The sequence below is a fragment of the Pinus tabuliformis genome, chromosome 3_2, assembly GCF_031772625.1.
Source record: "Pinus tabuliformis cultivar Carrire ecotype Pingquan chromosome 3_2, CPIR1, whole genome shotgun sequence".
NCBI lineage: Eukaryota > Viridiplantae > Streptophyta > Pinopsida > Pinales > Pinaceae > Pinus > Pinus tabuliformis.
Genome location: NC_142302.1, coordinates 1219524654 through 1219540597, shown reverse-complemented (window position 1 = coordinate 1219540597; position 15944 = coordinate 1219524654). Strand labels below are relative to the sequence as shown.

General features: G+C 34.3%; 1 pseudogene; it reads left to right on the top strand.

Annotated features, from left to right (window-relative positions):
* The first annotated feature begins 890 nt into the window (after positions 1-890).
* Positions 891-7566, top strand: LOC149185125 (putative clathrin assembly protein At5g35200 pseudogene; annotated as a pseudogene).
* Positions 7567-15944: the final 8378 nt, after the last annotated feature.

The window sequence follows — 15944 nt, the reverse complement described above, 5'->3', positions numbered from 1 at the left end:
TATCACCATCACATATACACTACCATAATTTATTATAAATGAAAGTGCTTTTGATGAGGCGTTGCCATGTTTTATAGGATTTTTTACCTTTAAGTTTGTCAGAATCAGAAAACAAATTAATCAAATTTGACATTGTAGCGCGTAAGCTTCGCACTAAGAATCAGACTTAGAAGAAAAAAATATCAATATGGGCAACACAACATGCAACACACAACGCAATAAAAAAAGATCTATTGGGGCTTGGCCTTGACCCTCGTATAGTCGTTGAAGCAGGAGAAAAAATGACTGAGCTTTGCACTTGGCTCTAGTCAATTTCTCAAATATTTACAAGGTAACTTTCAAAATTTGACTTTTACAATGATGTTCTTGCAAAACTTGGTAAAAAAAATTACCCCCCCTCAAAGTAAAATTACTTTGAGTTACAATGTCACACTTATCCCTCCAAATAAAAATTACAATTAAAATCTCCTTATTACTCCAAAGGTTTACAAATGACCTTATTACTCCACAAACAATAAATTCCCAAAATTAAAAAATCACCATATCTCTCCAAAATACAATATTCCTTCATTTCTTCTTCCAAAACCCATGATTTTTCATTGAAAGTAAACACACTGCAGATGAATTCAATCTAATAGAACTAGTTGTTTTCAGCCACAAATGTGACGATAAACTACGTTTGTTGACACTAGTTGCTCACTGGAGTAGACGATGGTTTGTCCTGAATGCAAAGACTAGAAAGCTTGGTCAAAAAGTCCGTGGTAAATTGCAAGAAAATTCGCTTCCCATTCATTGCCCAGAACCCAGTTACAGTGAGAATTTGATTCCTCAAATATGTGAAGCAATCCTTTCGAAGCTTACCATTGAGAAGTGGAAATTGGCATTGACGGATGTGGAGAATCCCATTTCTCATAGGCGTATTGAAAGATACAACAATAATTAGTCTTGCCAAAGTGAACAGTGATTACAAGGATCTAGACATTGCTATTGTGAAGGCCACAAATCATGTTGAGTGGCCAGCAAAAGAAAAGCATATCTGAATTATTTTTGCAGCAACATCGGCTGCAAGGCCTCGGGCAGATGTGGAATATTGCATCCATGCTCTTGCAAGACGTCTTGCCAAGACTCACAACTAGGCAGTTGTGTTAAAAACCTTAATTGTTATCCATCGAGCTTTGAGAGAGGTTGACCCCACGTTTCGGGAGGAATTGATCAATTATAGTAGATCCAGAGGCCACATTCTCAATTTATCTTACTTCAAGGATGATTCAAGTCCAAATTCTTGGGACTATTCAGCGTGGGTACGTGAATATTGTAGGAATTTACAGGGTAAGTTCCACAGAAAGAATACCAAAAGGACACCGCTCACAACCAGATCTCAAATCAATACACCAGTATTTTTGACGTGGTTAAAACCCTCAGAGTGCAAGGAGGGAAACAGTCCACGGCCTGTCCCAACGTGGGTACTACAGGCAATTTATTAATCAAAGAATGAAAATTTACATAAGCTTCTCTCATGCACGGATTACCCGAACAATGACCCTCCATGCGCTTTAAATAGAACTCATGGACCAATCGGGTGTCAAGCCACGGATCAAGTGTCGGTAATACCGAGGTGAGAGTGAACCGTCGGATCACTACATATCGTGACCGTCGGATTGTAAGTTACAAAATGTACAACGGTAAAGAAACACACTTTACCGAACTCTAACCTAACTCTATACTAGACCAAGTTGAACTTAACTATATCCTATGTGTCGGAATATCCTAACATCCCCCCTTAAGAACAACTTGGGATAGGATTAAAGGATTTACAAATATGACACAATAGGAGAAGGAAGGAGGCACTAGAGCCTATCCCCCCTTAGTGAAAACTTCCTGAACTCCAAGCATATATCGAAGTTTAGTGAACTTCGCCTCTGTGAGAGCCTTTGTGAAGATGTCTGCAACCTGATCATCTGTTGGACAATATTGCACTTCAAGAACATGGTCATGAATGAGCTTTCTGATGAAGTGCATGTGTAGTTCAATGTGTTTGCTGCGCTGATGCTGGACTGGATCTTTGCATAGCTGAATGGCACTTTGATTATCACACCAAAGTGTGGTTGGATGCTGCTGCTCAAAGCCAAACTCTGATAGGATCTGACGAAGCCACAAGGCTTCCTTACTAGCTTCCACGGCACCACGATACTCTGCTTCTGCTGACGAAAGAGAAATGGCAGCCTGTTTCTTACAAGCCCATGTAATAGGTCCTGAACCAAGAGTGAAGACATAACCGGCAGTAGACTTCCGATCATCAGGGTCACCAGCCCAATCAGAATCAGTGAAACCAACTAACAGAGGAGCTGCTTTGGCACTGTAATGAATCCCAAACTGTACTGTACCTCGAACATAACGAAGTATTCTTTTAGCTGCTTTCCAATGACTTTCACGGGGGTTTTGCATAAAACGAGCAACAAGGCCAACAGCAAAGGAAAGATCAGGACGAGTATGGGTTAAATACAAGAGTTTTCCGACAAGTTGACGGTATAAGGTAGCATCAACTTCAGGAGAAGTACAAGAGACTGAAAGTTTGACTCCAGACTGAAAGGGAGAAGGGGCTGGCTTACAGTCTTCCATGTGAAAATGACGAAGAATATCACAAGCATACTTGGACTGGGAAAGGAAAATACCCTCTTGGGATTGCAAGACTTGAAGACCGAGAAAATAGTGTAAATGTCCTAAGTCTGTCATTTCAAATTTCTTTTTAAGGCTGGACTTCACATGGTTTATAAGGTTGGGATCACTACCAGTAAGAATAAGATCATCAACATAAAGAACAAGGATGATAAGAGAGTTGCCCACTTTCTTGGTGTAGACAGTATTGTCAGAATGACACCTAGAAAAGCCAGATTCTAAAAGAAAGCTATCCATTTTGGCATACCAAGCCCGAGGAGCTTGCTTGAGGCCATAAAGGGATTTCTTAAGTCGACAAACAAGGCTGGAGTCTGTTTGTATGAAGCCAATGGGTTGTTCCATATAGATTTCTTCCTGCAAGTCCCCATGCAAGAAGGCAGATTTAACATCCATCTGATGGACTTCCCATTTTAAAGAGGCAGCAAGGGAAAGAACAAGGCGGATAGAGTTCATTTTGGCAACAGGGGAGAAGGTTTCAGTGTAGTCAATGCCTTCAACCTGTGAAAAGCCCTTAGCAACGAGACGAGCTTTATGTTTATCAACTTTCCCATCTGGTCCATACTTGGTTCTGTAAACCCATTTACATCTAACAAGTTTGCGTCCCTTTGGTAGAGGAACAAGATCCCATGTATCATTTGTCATTAATGAATGATATTCTTCATTCATAGCTGCTTCCCAATGTGGATGGCCTGAAGCTTCTGCAAAAGTGTCAGGATCATGATTTACTGGAGCTTGAGCCAGTAAAGAAGAGGCTCTTTCAAACTGAGAACGTGTACGTCGCTGATCTGTAGGATCACCGGCAAGATCACCTGCTGCATCCCGAGTAGCACGGACCCATCTTGGAAGTTGAGGATCCTGAGAAGGTGGGGGAGGATTATCATCCTCGCTTTCATCATCTGAAGAAGAAATGTTTTCAAAAGTAGAAGAGATAGGAAGAGGTGGCACATCCGCCGGACTAGGCTCGCAGGCCGATTTATTTTCATCAAATTTTACATCTCTTCTAATGATAACATTTTTGGACTTAAATGGAATAAGTCTATAACCTTTTACATCTTCAGAATATCCAACAAAAGTACATTTCTCACTCTTAGGTTCTAAAGCTTTATGCTTTTCATCTGGAATATGGGCCCATGCTTCACTTCCAAACACACGAAAGTGACTTACATCTGGTTTAATGGAACTCCAAGCTTCTTCTGGAGTGATATTCTCTAGAACCTTAGTAGGAGTGCGATTGATTATATAATTTGCACAATTAATTGCTTCGGCCCAAAAACTAAGACTGAGTCCTTTAGATTGCAGCATACAATTAGCCATTTCCTTTAAGGTGCGATTTTTCCTTTCAGCTACACCATTTTGTTGTGGAGTGTATGGAACAGTATGTTGCATTTGAATTCCATTTTCGGTGCAAAAGTTGATGAATGTGTTTTTAACATATTCTCCACCATTATCAGTTCTTAGCTTAAGAATTTGATGTCCAGATTGTTTTTCAACAAAGGCTTTGAAGGCCAAAAAAGTGTTAAATACTTCGCTCTTGAGTTTTAAGAAGTATACCCAAGTGCGTCTGGAGAAATCATCAATGAAAGTTAAGAAGTACTTGCAGCCAGAGAATGAAGCAACAGGAAGAGGACCACATAAATCACTGTGCACAAGCTGTAAAGGGGCTGAGGCGTGCCAAGAGGCACGTTTGTCAAAACTGTCCCGATGATGTTTTCCGAGTACACATCCGGAACAAACACCATCTCTGCAAGATACCATAGGAAGACCTGTCACCATATTTTCTTTACATAGATGCTGAAGGGAGCGATAGTTTAAGTGACCAAATCGCTCATGCCAAAGTTTGCTCACTTCATCATTATGAGCAACAAATACTGAGGGAAGATTGGATGACCCAAAGTTGTGAAACTTATACAACCTTTTGGAATCATCAGCAAGACCAGTAGCTAGAATCTGTTTAGGATCTTTTAGATCCTTGATTACAACATCATGAGGTGAAAATTCAACAATTTTACCTTCACCTGAATGAGTTATCTGATAGACAGATAGAAGGTTGCAGGATAAGGTTGGAACACATAATACATCATTAAACTGACCATTGTCTAGATGAACAGTTCCAGTCCCTACAACATTAAGAGATCTATCATCACCAATATATATATTTTTGGTGTTACAATCATTTAAAGAAGAAAACATGGCTTGGTTTTTGGCCATGTGACAAGAGGCTCCAGAATCAATGAGCCACTCATGAGAATGAGAAGAAGAAGAAGATACATTTAATGCATAACCAGACTGAGATGATTGACAATGACATGCAGAAAGTGCCATTCCGGAAGTTGAAGTTGAAGTAGGCTCCACATGGATGTTATGTTTCTTCATTGCGGCTTCCAAGGCTTCCATCTTCTTAAAGCATTTAGATTCTAAGTGGCCATCTCGATTACAAAAGTTACAATGTCTATCAGTCTTCTTCCATTTGTTTTTATTGGTCTTATCATTTTGCTGAAATGATCTTTCATTTTGAGGCTGAGATGGTTTAGGACCATTCTTTTGAGGATATGACTTCTTAGGATTCTTTGAATTTGGTTGCTGCTGGGCGGCTAACGCTTTCGTGGAAGAGTTTCCAAGATTAAGAAGACCAAGGTGTAAGAGTTTTTCTTGTTCTCTTATTAAGGAATCACAAAAGGAGTCAAAGGAAGGGGCCTTGTAGTCTTGTCCTTGACAAATGAAAGCTTCCCTTGTAGAATGGAAAGTGGAAACAAATACAGAGTAGGCTGGTCCCAACTTAGTAAGGATGGAATAAATAAGGTTACCATCTTCTTTCTTAACTTTAACACCTTCCAAGAGATATCTAAGGGTCTTGAATTTGGACAAGAAATCTTCAATGCAAGAAAAATTATTAGGATCCAAAGTAAGCAGCTCATTTTCAAGTTGATGGGCTCTAATTTCATTTTTAATCCCAAAAACTTTAGCAAGTTTTTCTAATGCTTCATGAGGAGTCTCAAGTCCTGCAATGTGGAATCTAAGATCAGGAGAAATAGACATCCCTATCAAACCACGTGCTTGATCTTGTCTATTTTCCCATTTTGCCGCCTTGTCTTCATCTTTTGGTTTCTTCTCTTGGTTTGTGGCTATTCTGAAGAGACCTTTACTTCTAAGTAAATCTTCCATGTATTCTACCCATTGGAAGTAGTTAGTGCTGTCAAGAATGACTTGGCATGGACTTTCCATTTAAAAAAAAAACTGAAGCTGAAGATGCTGAAAGTAAGTTTTTCAATGGATAGATCTCGAAAAAATAGGCGGTTTAAAAAAAAACGGCTCTGAAAAAGGCTTCCGGATGAAGAAGTTATGGCTTTTTGAAAAAAAATTGTTGACGTTGCCGGCAAAGTGCGCGAATGTGCGGGAATGAAAAAATCCACCCCCACAAAATGGAGACTTGAACCCAAGACCTCTACTCTCTTAAAATAGCTTTGAACCAATTGATCTATACAAAAAATTTGAGAGAGAGAGAGAGAGAGAGAGAGGGGGGGGGGGGCCTTGGTTTGCGTGCTTGCCTTGAGAAAGCTCTTTTTCCCTACAAAACACAAAACACAAAACCCAACACGAATATGCAAAGAAAAACGAACCTTGCGGCTCGAAGTTAGCTTTAGCCAAAAAACTAGAAATTTAAAAAAAAAAATCTCAAAGTTAGCTTTAGCCGAAAAACTAAATATTTTTCTCAATGTTTCTGATTTTCCGAGATCACACTAAGGTGCAGGGAAAAGAGCATACGCATGAGAAAAATCCTTCCTTTCTGTTTCTGATTTGCCCAGATCGCACAGAGTCGCAGGGCAAAGAGCATACGCAGAAATGAAAGGTATAGATCCGGTTTAAAAAAAAAGGCTAAATAAACTGAGACCGAAATAAGCAGAGAGAAAATAACAGTAAACTGCAAAAGAAACACTGTATACCTCCCGATCTGAAAAATGACGCAGCTAGGGCTACCGGAAACCTTTTCGCGTGAAACGAAAGGGGTTCCTCACTGGAACAGATGCTCCGAACGCAACAAAGCAGTCCTCTCGGCCCGAAAGCAGTCAGAAACAACAGATCTAGGAAACGACAGCGGCATGCAGTTCTACCGGCTTCAGATTTGGATCACCAACGGACGCGGCCCTCAAATAGCTCCGATACCATGTAGGAATTTACAGGGTAAGTTCCACAGAAAGAATACCAAAAGGACACCGCTCACAACCAGATCTCAAATCAATACACCAGTATTTTTGACGTGGTTAAAACCCTCAGAGTGCAAGGAGGGAAACAGTCCACGGCCTGTCCCAACGTGGGTACTACAGGCAATTTATTAATCAAAGAATGAAAATTTACATAAGCTTCTCTCATGCACGGATTACCCGAACAATGACCCTCCATGCGCTTTAAATAGAACTCATGGACCAATCGGGTGTCAAGCCACGGATCAAGTGTCAGTAATACCGAGGTGAGAGTGAACTGTCAGATCACTACATATCGTGACCGTCGGATTGTAAGTTACAAAATGTACAACGGTAAAGAAACACACTTTACCTAACTCTATACTAGACCAAGTTGAACTTAACTATATCCTATGTGTCGGAATATCCTAACAAATATGCATTGTTCCTGGAAGAACGATTGGAATGCTACCGTGTACTGAAATATGACATTGAAATGGAGCGCTTGAGAACCAGGGAACTGGACACTCCTGAATTGCTAGAACAATTTCCAGCTTTGCAGCAATATCTTTATCATCTAATGGGGTGTCAGCCGGAAGGGGCAACTATATCCAATCATGTGATACAGTATGCACTCACAGCGGTTTTGAGGGAGAGACTTAAGTCAAGTGTGAGAACACAGGAATCAAAGAAGTCTGAAGAAGTTAGATGATCTCATGACAGAAACTGGAGGATCCGCCAGGCACAAGAGTCTTTGTCAAATTCTGAATGCTGACGCTGGCACCGTCACTCAATAGATGCAAATCCACATCATTGCATCACAATAGTCATACAGATTTTGCAGAAAAGTCACACAGATTTTGCATATTTTTGATAATAAAAATGATTTTAGAATTTACAAATCTAAAATCAATAATAAAATTTATGTTCTTTTAAAACAAAAAACTGGACAAATTCCATACCAATCATATGCTGAGCAGTTCAATGGAGTTTTCCAAAAACTTGTAGAGCTGGAATCTCCTCTTCACATCCACTGCAACATTACTGGAGCTCTGATACCACAATAATGGCAGAAGTGTCCTCAGACACATAATTTTATTAATCAGAAAAAACAATTACATATTTGATTTTGCAAGAGTTTACACCTGAACAACCAAACACTTTCGCATGAGCTATTTATAAGCGCAATGTCCTAACCACCTCTAATTATGGATCACTTATTAAATAACAAGTGTCCATTTACAATAAATGCTATTCAAAACAACTAGCTAACAAATCTCCTAAAATAGAGCCTAAGATATGACACATTTGGAGAGTCATATCTTGTTACAACAATATACTAATTCTAAATGTCTCAATTAAATAATTAAATATTATAGAATAATAATTATTAATTTAATATCTTAAATTAATAATTATTTTATTCCAACTTTATAATCTATGATAATATTTTATTTTGGATCATCTAACATATTTTATATTTCAAATTGTTGACTATAGATCTCGATGATTGAATGTATCCAGTACATGTAATGTCTCATAGAGTGCAATAGTATTTCATAAAAAATATACCATCTATTTATTCACATCTCAAAACAAATGAGAATTTAATAATCTTTATTTTTTATCTCAAATTGTGGACTATCGACATCTATAACCAAATGTATCCATCAAATTCAATACAATTTACAACTTCAAATCTTTATACTTTTCCCATGAACCATGACAATTCAATACAATTTACAACTTCAAATCTTTATACTTGGTCCTCGAACCATGACATTTCGAAAGTTGTTCAAATTCTATATAAGAAATTTTACATAACTCGCAACAAATAATTGTTAGAGTTTGGTCTATGAGTTCCATTAATTTTTTTTTTTCCATTTAGAAGTGACAATTTCAATTCTGAAAGATTGACTTGGACATTACCTTAGCATTTTAATTGTAAATTACTTTATATAAATCAATGTATATTGGAGATTTTTGTTATTCCACAAATTGCATCTTAGCCATGTATATTGGAGATTTTTGTTACTCCATAAATTACATCTTAGCCATGTATATTGGAGGTTTTTTCTACTCCCCAAATTGCAGCTTATCCAATTGAAATCAATTTAGGTTAAAAAATAAAAATCAAAATATTTAAATCAGAAAAAACAATGTGTTTCCCTCTTTTAGGTCACCTAATGTATGTAATTAATCAAGTTTATGTATAATCAAATGAATCAAATTTTTTCCTGGAATAAGTGGATGAAATGTATAATAAAATTAATTATATATATCAGGCTCATTCAAATAAAAATGATTAAACTAAATAATTTACATTTATGAGCATTATCATAATTGATACCGTGACTTTGCAATGGTAATATACACATCATACCAACTGTGTAAGTTGAGGGTTCATATAGAGACGCATGTTGTTGATGTTAAGAGAACGCGACAGGGAGATATCCACCCTTTGATTCCTTTTTGGTTTTTCAATTTTTCCCTCTGCCCATATCAACAAATGACACTTGTCCCTGAAAATTCAACGGCCAGAGTTCTACACTGACGAGAATCATATGGAGTTGCGGTTTCAGAAGGCGAATACCTAGTACCTTAGCGCACCACGGAAAGGAAATATAGAAGTTCACTATAGAGAAATTATTTTATATATTAACATTATATTAAAAGGTGTAAAGAGAGACACGTAGGTTTTTTAGATTGGAAAAATTATATGAGAAATTCATACGTAGATATATGTATTGGCATATTTAAATTTATATGATATTCAATTTAATAGAAATTAAATTAATAGTAGCATAAAATATTGCAATGGAAATATACTAAGTTGATAGTGTATGAAAAATAGCATAGATGAAGAGCCATGTGATATGTTATCGGTAGAATATTAAAAATTAGCATAGATGAAGAGTGATGTGATATGTTATGTCAATTTTTATAATTGGGATCTCTATTTTTCCTTTATGACGTGAATATTTAAATGAAGAATTAAAAATTTTAGATATCTGAATGATGGGAAATTGGAAGTGCAAATGTTAAATTATAGCCATCTTAAATGAAATTCTTCATACTAGAGATTTTCTTGTCATTTTTCTTAACATTATTGAAAAGAAAAATAATTTGTTTACCTTTCTTTTGTGAATAAATCCATGTTTCAAATCCATTTTTTTAAACAAACTCCTATGCAGGTTCTTTCTTAGATCTAAGTAAGCAACCTTATTCCACATGGTCAAGACAAGAGCAAGATAGTGTTTGACTTAAAAAAGAATGGAAGATGGATTGCCACAATCATCTATGTTGTTTTCTTAAACTTGGAAAACTTATGCATATATCATTTGAGCAAAGCATTAAGGGGCTAAATATGTGTGGATGGTCTCTGGAACATAATTCTAAAGTTAGGAGAGTACCATCATGCTCATAGCCAACAAAATAGACATTGTTTATAAGGTGGACATTGGACTTCTGTATAGTCATGGTGATGCCACATTATCCTTTTTTTTAGGGTTAAGGTTTCAACAATGTGTATCCATGACATTAAAAATAAAAATCATGATTATGAAAAATCTTAAAATTTCAACCACGGTATTAAAGACCAAATATGATGAGTACAAAAATCCTTAACATTTCCACATTTTTTAACCATGAAATTAAATGCAAATATCACAACTACAAAAAAAAATTTAAAATTTCAACATTTTTCATCCATGACATTTAAGACCAATTATTAAGATAATAAACATCCTTAAAAATAAATACTCAAATTAGAAAGTGGTTATAACAATATAAATCACTTTGAAAGTCTCTAATCACTCACAAGAATTTTATTCTTCAAATTTCAAAATACAATGTATTTCAATCTTAGTTTAATACAAGTTAACCCTTTTTAATGGGCCATTAAAAATTCATTTTTTTTTTTTTTTTTACATATAACCTATAAAATCATCATTAATGTACATAGAATAATGAAAAACAACTTTAAAAAAAGAAAATAATGATTTTCTTTACCTTTTAATTAAAATATGAAATTTTTTATATTTAAAAAAATAATAAAAAGATATTTTCCATATCAAAAAATTTAATAATTTTTTTATTATTAAAAACCAAAATTTTATAATAATTAAAAAGAATAAAAAAAAAATTATATAAATAATAATAATAAAAATAATAAATAAACAACTTAAAAAAATTAATGAGTCAGAGACATAAATAAACTTATATATACGACTAAAAGCAACAACCATAATTGCTCGGAAGCCCTCTCCCAGGCATCTTTGTTTTTTAATTTTTATGTTTAATTTTTATGGGTTTTGAAAATTTAATTTAATATAATTTAATTTATTGATATATTTTTTATTTTTATATTTCAATTTTTATTTGATAATTTATTTATATTTATATTTTTCAATTTTGTATGGTAATGATTTATTTTATTTTATTGTATTTAAAAATAAAATTCAATATTTTTTTTAGTTTTTCTAAAAAAAAGTTATTTTTATTTATTTATTTTTAATTTAAGAATAGTTAGTTTAATTTTTGGATTTATAATCTATTTCATTTTTTTTGAAGAATCTTCGGCGAAAATCACATAGAAAAACTTATGTCGACGTGTTTCGAACCGTCCAGTGTGATTCATCGTTAGGACAAGTTGAATGAGCAGATCTCATTTAGCACATTAAATAGACAGGGCAGAGAATCCATGACTCAACGACTAAAAAATAACAGCTAGAAATGACATGGCTGTTATTTTTTAGCCGTTGAGTCATGGATTCTCTGCCCTGTCTATTTTATGTGCTAAATGAGATCTGCTCATTCAACTTGTCTTGATGATGAATCACACTGGATGGTTCGAAACACGTCGACATAAGTTTTTCTATGTGATTTTCGCCGAAGATTCTTCAGAAAAAAATTGATATGGATCACAAAAGTCTCAGTTCAATCTATTTCATGTTTTTCTATTTTTAATAATAAGAATGCTCAAAGATATAATGTCAATTAATTGGTATTTTTAATCTTAAATATGAAATAAAATAAAATAAAGATTAAATAAGTTTAAAAAATAGTCAATCATGATCAACCATGTCCAATCATGCTTACTCATAGTTAAACATGGTCAACATAGGTAATGATTCTCAACCCTAGCCAACCATGATCAAACATGGTCATCTTTCGTCATCATAGTACCCATAGTAATAGATACATGTAAATCATGTTCGACACTGTCAAACAATGGTTAACTATACTAAACCATGGTTAATGTTAGCCAAACATAGTCAATCATAAGAAACCATAGTCAACCATAATCAACATTAGGCAATCTTAGTGAACCATGAGCAACCACGATCATCTTTGGTCAACCATAGTCAACCATATTAAACCATTGTCAACTCCCATACTCAAACATGACCATCCACGATGGACAACCATAGTCAATCGTACTCAACTATAATTAACTATAGTCAATCATGGTTATCCATTGTTAAAAATGGTCAATCATGGATAACCATGATCATCTATCGTTAACCATAGTTAGCCATAGTCAACTATGATCACCTTGGCTAACAATGGTTGACCATAGTGGACTATGGTTAATTATGCTCACCATGGTTGATCATCCTTAGTGTGGCCAACTATGATAGACCATGCTCAACCATGGTTACTATGGTTGACCATAGTTAACCATGCTCATTATGGTTAACGATGGACTCCATGGCCAACCATAGTCAACCATAGTCACCATAATTACCTGTAGTCAATCTTGGACAACTATTGTCAACCAAGATCAACCATCATCAACATGTTTAGCCATGCTCAACATAGCTCACCACAATCAACCATGATCAACATGGTTATCTATATTCACTATAGATATCTATTTTCAACCATCCTCAACATGGTGAACTATAATAAACTATAATAAATATTAATCTACCAAAAACAACCATAATAAACTAACTATTATTTTTTAACTACAAACTTTAACTTATATTATAACTTCATCATATTACCCACTCATTTAAATTTTATCACATAATTTATATTTTAGATTAACCAACATTCCCATTATAAAATTTATATTTTATGTTAACGACCATACATATAATAATGATTAATTGATATAAGGGTAATAATTATGTATAATATAACCTAATAAAATTGATACTTTTAAATTATTATAATATATAATAAGTGTATTACCTTTACATTTTTAAAATATTATTATTACTTCTTATCTAGTTGTTTTTTCTTTCCCATTAATTATCCTATTTTCTCCTTCGATGTTTTATTTTAGGGTTCACCCTCTCTTCTCCGCATATATAGGCATAGGCCTTCGTACGCATCTCTTCCCTCGTCAATCGTACGGTGATCCAAAAATGATGGAAATTATATGTATCATCGGATACATAACTTTAATAATTTTTAAATTTTTATTATTTTTAAATTTATTTATATATTGTGATTAGTTAGTTAAATGAATAGTATATTATTATACTATTTTTATTTTCTTCTATTTTTTATATGATTGCTATTATATTAAATTTGGTAATAGATGCATCATGAGAGTTAAGGGATTTCTGGGAAGAGGTTAAGGGCATGTGGCGAAACACTTGGGAAGTATTAAATTATTATATGTTTAATAATATGTTTAAAGCACTAATAATAGGTGCTTCAGTTCTAATACATTTGGCTTGAAATCACTGTTATAGTTACACTAAGACCCATAGGTATTAGTCAATGGATACATCACGAGACCTAAATCCTCTAGATGTACTTAATCACATGTACATCACGAGACCTAAATCCTCTAGATGCACTTAGTCACATGTCACAAAACAAACATGAAGCATGGGACTATCTATTGCTCAAAAATAAAATTATATATATATATATACCTACACTATTCTTATTTTTTATTTTTTCTATTTGATTTATTGTTGTAGATCAAAATTTCGAGTGAACACTTCACTTGTCTTTATGGACATTAAGTTTTTTTGATGATGTTGTTATCACTTGGAAATGTAGTTCATGTATATAAGGTTGTCCATAAGTTTTATATAAAGTCTTGAAGTCTTGTGTATAGGTTTATTAGCATATGTCAATTTCAAATTTGAAATTCAAGAGCTATTGATGTGAATTCGTGTAAAGGAAAAATCATTATACACCCTCCATCATTGTTAGTTAAAGCATGTCATGTCATTGGTACTTTGCGCAGTTTCGCAGCGTGGGTATGATGTCTTTGGTACTTGTGCAGTTTCGCAGCGCGGGTGTGATTGGTCAGTTTAGCTGCAAAATAATGTTTTCGTGTTTTCGCAGCGCTCTGTTTGTCACCGATTTCGTAGCGCATCCTGTTAAATTTGAACTGCCCGCGCTACGAAATCGGGGTTTCAGGGTTTTTTGCAGCGTTTTTCTCTGAATGTCAAATCCGAGAGTAGTGAGTCACAAGTCCGTTCATGATTGTCATTTCACACCCTCTCCATGTCATGATAAGCCATTATTTCGCCATAAGGTCCGAAGTCATGTAGTTGTGTGTCAGTTTAGGGGATGTTATAAGAGGTGGTCATTTCATAATGGGTTCTTCATATCATATGAACGTGTTTGCTATATGAAAAGCTCAAGCTTTTATTTAAACGGACTACTGCAAGCGAGCCTGCTCTCCAAAGCTGAAGTTTGTTTTCGTGCTACAAGCCACCATTAGTCCTTTGTGTTAAAATATTCAAAGCAGCATGGAAAGAAAGGAACACCGTTCTGGTAAATGTGTGAGGACAGAGCCGGAGGGGTTAGATGTTACTCTCAGGGATGAAGAGGTAGCAAAGGCATTTCGAAGTGCTGGATGCTGGCGATTTTGCGAAAAATTGAAGGGAGGACATGCAGAAGTGACCGAGGCTTTCGCATTAAACTTCACTGGACTGAATTCGAAGGTGGCCATGTTGGACATTTTATAAAAAAACAGAGTTGTTTTGGGCCATTGTAAAGCTTATGACAGTAATAGTAAAACAGTGTTGATTTCTTCTCAAGATTCTCGATGGATTATTGTGGTCAAATATAAGGATAGTGTTTTATGTTTATGTTCATTTACAGCCTTGTTGTAACACAATCACTCAGAATTCATAATCTTATGCTCTGACTTCCTGTGTGTTTAGCAAGCTGTGGTTTTGTGGTTTTGATGGAGTATGTTTGACACTTAATGCAAAGAGCCTTGACTTCTATGAAATGATCATGTTTTTCTTGTTTACTTAGTGTATGAGACTCCATAGCCCAATGAGAACCAGTTTGATATGTTTCCAACCAGCTTTTGCTTTCATGACTGAGTAAAGAGTTAGCCATCTGTTGTAGTGAATGATTTTATCAAGAGTTTGTGAGAGAGCCCTCTCTGATCAAAGAGGCTAAGCTTTGATCTAAAGCTAGGTTGAAAGAGTTACATGAAATCTTGCTTGGTTGCAGCCCTCAGTAGTGATTTTGTGATAACAGATGTGAAGATTGGTAGACGAGTTAAATAAAAGATGAAGTTGGAATATAGCCCTTACCTAGTGAGAATCATGGGCAGGGTGTTAAATTTTTTTACTACAACGAAAGAAAAAAATTATTAGAATTTAATGATTAAAATTAAATTGGTAAAATGAAATTAATTATTTAAATTGACGATAGCAATTTTTTTTAATTTTAAACTAATTTGATTAGATTGTAAATATTTATTTATTAATTATTCAATTTCATAATAAAACAATAATTATTTTAAAATTATTAGGAATATGAAAATGAAAATATAAAATTAATCATAATTATTAGTATGATCATCAATATGGTAAAACTTAAATTAAAAAATTTAATAAATAAATGATCAAATTAATAATTTTTTTAATTAAATTAGTTAAGAATAAGTATAGCAAATTTGTCTTTATATATATATAATCAAATTAATGATAGAAAATATTTAAAATAATTATAGAGATATCTCTCTCTATATAGTCGAATTAATGATAGAGAATATTTAAAATAATAAATTCTTTTAATTAAATTAGTTAAGAATAAGTATAACAGATCTATTTTTTTCTTATCTTTTATATATATATATTTTTTTATTTTTTT